Below are 4988 nucleotides of genomic sequence, written 5' to 3' on the forward strand. Positions count from 1 at the left end.
TTAAGAAAATGACTGTAATAGTCAGATTGGACAAGATGCAAAATAGTCTGTTTAAGCAGGTCTTCCCTGTCTTTCTAAGAGACTGAATAGATTAAGGTGACCAAAACGCAGTGAGTGTCTGCTAGAGGTAAACAAATTAAACAAAGGTCCACAACAGCCATACTGACTTAAGTGTTGCGCTTAATATTGTCATTACCATTGTGCCTAATTCCATGACACCTAGAATTACGTTTCCAAATATTTAAAAATATCATTATCGTTTTTTTTAAAGATACTACTTCCTTCATGTAAATTTATTCATCTACATGCTTGTATAAGTTACTGTTTGAATCAAAGAGCGATCAAAAATCATTGAAATGGAAAAAATGAAGTTAGCAGTTTTAATTCGTTAAAATATGAAAGTTAATTGTTATCTATTCATATTAAGGTTTTACTGTTTTTTTTATAGTTCTGTTTTAAAATCAGACTTTGACCTGTCATGTTTCAGGGGACACGGATTCTAAATTTTTCCTTAAAAGTTTGGAAATGGAGTATTGCAAACTTTACACGCACGTCAGTAATTATGCCGAAATTTATTTTCTATAGGCTTAATTTTCTCAGAGAAAAATACTTGAGTCTATAAATCTATTATATAACTGTTTCATGTGCATATATCCCTAAATATATGCGCTAAAGTTTTCACTTGCATGTTACAAAGATAACACAGATTTGATTCCATAATAAAAATTTATTACTGGAAGTGTTTGTATCGACACCTTGTTTACTGGGGGTCTAAAGTTACTGTTACTTTTGTGTTTTTACAGTATATTTTGCACTATTTAATGACACATCTGGGATTATCAACGACTTTTTTGTTCTCTTTTTTTTTTCTTTGCTCAGGTGCGATTCGTAGAGCAATATATTGACTCCTTTGATTTTGATAACTTGTCGGAGAAAACCTTCGCTTTGTGTTTAGATATACCCATTTGTACCAGTTCATTCTTTATACAACTCTGAATAACTCATATTAAGTTATAGTATCGTAAATATTTTATATCATCAATGTAATATGTATGTAATAATTTTAAGAAATATGGTGTTGATTATATTTTAAATTCATTATTACATTTTCATGCTAATAATATCTTATTATAATGTAAAATCTGTATTGTTCTATATCACTTGTTCCTCGTTATTTCCGTTTTATATTTATCCAAGATAGAAGTATGTTTTCATTACTTAGTTTCAATTTCTATCTCATAAGTTACATGAAAGATGAGTACGATTGCCATTTAGATAAAATGTATTTGTTGATATTTGACATAAAATCAGTACATGGTAATTCCAATTTAGATTGTGATAATAAAAGGGATTTCTTTGCTGCAGTATCAGCATCGATCCTCGTTTCCAAAAATACCAACATAACAAGGAAACTAACAAAATATGATAGACTTTTTGAAAGATGCATGCACCCTGACAAAAATATTTTATTGGAAGGATTTCCATATTTCGGTAGTGAACTGACTGCAAAACAGAAAGTCAGTTGGAAAAAATAATGAAGTTTTCTTCTAAAATTCAAGGTTAAATCATAGGCTTTTGCATCGGCTAAAAATATTGTTGCGTTATCTGGCAAACGTAATTTTGAATGATGAAGTTTTCCGACTGCAGCCAACCTTCGATTCATCTTTCGATGCGTCTGAATGAATTTGAGAATAATCCTTGTAAAGTTAATTAATTGCAATATATTTAAATTTAAAAGTGGTTTTCAAATATGAAAGAACTCTAGGGAAAGCAAGGGTCAATGCTTACGGGCTGCCATCCACGGTAAACAGATGTCTCCATTAGCGGGGAAGTTGTATCCCTCTGCATGGAGATATAGCCGACCTTTTCTATGCCCCCGCCGGCAAGGGCCTAACAAAAATAAAGGATAAGGGTAGATTTCCCTGACCCACAGAGCATCTCAAACACAGCCATAGATCCACGCATTTCAATTAGGCCCACAACAAAAAGAAGCTGTAACGAAAAAATATTTTGGACGATTTGCTTCAAAAGTACATTTTAATTATACACAAAATGGAGAAAAAGTGGGGAGAAGGGGATAGGGGGAGGAAAAAAGGTCTGGTGTTGGGAGAAATTGGCGCAAGGATGTATATTCAAAAGTAACCATACAATGTAAACCACAGCAGCGCAGACACCCCCGTACAAAAGACACACACACACATACAACTAACATACACAGATAAACATGCAGATGAGTAAGATATTATAAAATGCTACCGCAATAAACGCACGGTGTGATATATCACTGAATGAACAAAACTGATAAGCAGGCGAGTGGGGTCGTTCCCACCCCGTCCAACAAACAAAATTTCTTAAAACATTGTTTTGATCAAATTGAACTTCTACGGACCTGAAGTTGAAGAAAATATCATGCGCAGATATAATTGTATGTCATACTCATACTTATTATAGAATGATAGGAATGTCAGTGACAGAAAAAACTCCTTTTGGTTAATGAGCATATGCATTGTAAAAATTACCCTTGGTATGTCAGTAACGCACTGAGACTTTGAGCTTTCAAACTTTACACGTCAATGGTTTTTGTGTAACAACTTAATAACTTTTATAATACTAAAAAGCGACAGTTTATAAAGATAAGACGCTTATTAAAATATAGCAAATTCATGATATAAGTTTTAAAATAGTGTGCTTCAGGTTGCAGAATCTGGGAACAATTTTTCTGTAGGATATATCTGTTCGTTATGTGAACATCAAATTTTATTTTATTTATTTTTTTTGCATGAGAATTGTTTTGCTGTGATTCCCATGTGTTTAATTGATGTCTCACGGTTTCTATATTTTTTTGCCAAATGATCCTAAACCCGTGCAGCCGCGAACCGTCGTAAACTACAATTATTTCGGACATGTACAACACACTTTATAGCCTATGCTTTGTTGAAACATTTTTCTATCATGAATTTCTAGACTTGGCGATCGCTAAACAAAATCGCGCAAAAATAGCATGAAATTCCCGTGTTATGGTAAATGCACGAGTTAGCTATGATCTAGGCTTTAGAATTTCCAAGTGTTTAAACAGTTTTAAGAATGTATTGGAGTCAGATCCTTGTGTCATTTTCTTTGATGTATAGTAGATAAAATCAATCAGATAATGTACTAATGTTATGATTAATGTGGTTTCTAAATTTGACAAACTGTACTTAATAAAATAAAACTGTATTAAATTTTTTCGGCTTTGTAGTATTCACTACTCTTCAACATACGTAAATAATTGCGTAACTAGTTGACAGCTGCTTATACATGTATAAACATCGTAGGAGGTAATGACACAACAAATGCTGTTTCAAATGCAGCACAGGTTTTTGAGAGGTATTAGTATCTTTTTTACTTTTGGGACATTTTTACATCATAGATTTCAACACATTGCGATTGCTGAACAAAATCAGCGCGAAAATAGCATGAAAATCCTGTGTTAAGATAATTGCATGAGTTAGCTACTGTATGATATAGGTTTTATTATTTTCACGTGTTCTTAATCAGTATTTTAAACGTACTGGAGTCAGATCCTCAAATGCATTTCTTTGATGTGTAGTAAATAATATCAATAAGTTAATGTACAAATGCTGTTATTCTTTTTTAACAAATAACGAAACTGTATTAAAATTCTCTGGCTTTACTGTATTAATTACTGTTGAATTAGTATATTTCAGCACCGCGCCTGAAGTTGAAAGTTTGTTAAATGCGATGAATATATATAGAATGTATATTTTGAGTAGTGTTCCTGTGTATTATAATATTCTCAGTTTAGTTTATACTAATTTGTTTTAGCTCGATTGTGATGAAAGCTTCAAGCTTATTGGAACCACTCTCGAGTCCGCTTCCTGGAAAACCAGTACTGGTGTCTGGTGTGTTCTCAGTTTAACATAAGTATTGTCAAATCAAGTCATTAACTTAGAAATAAAAGCGCATAACACAATAAGCCGGAAAAGATATGCGGTAACATAAATATATAATACTGTCTTGTGAACGAAAATTTACTGAAAGCTTTCTTTAGCTTATGACAACGGTAGCCCTGTTGTAATAATTTTCGGTATTATGAAGATTGTGTTTCTCAATGAATGATAGCTGAGGTCAGTAGATGACACTCATGCTCGGTGAAGTCATTTTATGAAATAAATGTACTGTTAAAACAAAACCGGAACTAATCGCTGTTTTTTTGTGTGTAGAAAGTCATGACGTCATTCCTATTTATAGAAGTTTATTTCTCGCGCTTTATTTTAATACGCTGCTAGAAGGAAAAACAGCTCAAGTGAAAGTCATCTAATGATTTTATTTTTACTATTTTAACTTAGATAATGATTATGGTATGCAAAAAATTCTGTCACCAGCTGTAGGTGCAGATGGGAATATCCGGCTTTACGCAGAGGCTTGTTACTGCTTAAATAGGAACCCTCAAGCTTTTAGGGCTAATGACTATCACAATATGGTTTCAAGAAACAATGGTCATTACTTATTGTGAAGTTAGTTGACCTTACAAGTGTATCAATTATTGAGAAGGGGAAATAGTGTATTTTATTTGATAAATATGTGATATCTTTAAAAAGTATACCTATTTTCGGCATTTGTTTTAAAGAAATATACGTGTTGATCAAACATAATGATACAATAATAAGAAACTTATTTAGGAATATATTACAAATTGCATTTGGTTTTTAGGTAAAAAAAGCAGGTTTTTACTTTTTTTCAAGTTCTGTCTGAAAGATGAGCTGCTGGAATCAGTGATAAAACGTATAGAGATTTTAGAGAAAGAAAACTTTGATAAGGATAAAGAGAACGAGCAATTAAAGATAGATATGAAAAAAATGCAACAAAACATGGACACATTAAAAGCTGAACAAGTGAAACTGAGAAATGACATGATATACAGTGAGCGCAAAACCGACGAGTTTCTTAATAATCACGAACAGTACAGTCGAATAAACAACATACGT

This window comes from Mercenaria mercenaria, unplaced genomic scaffold, assembly GCF_021730395.1.
Source record: "Mercenaria mercenaria strain notata unplaced genomic scaffold, MADL_Memer_1 contig_4441, whole genome shotgun sequence".
NCBI lineage: Eukaryota > Metazoa > Mollusca > Bivalvia > Venerida > Veneridae > Mercenaria > Mercenaria mercenaria.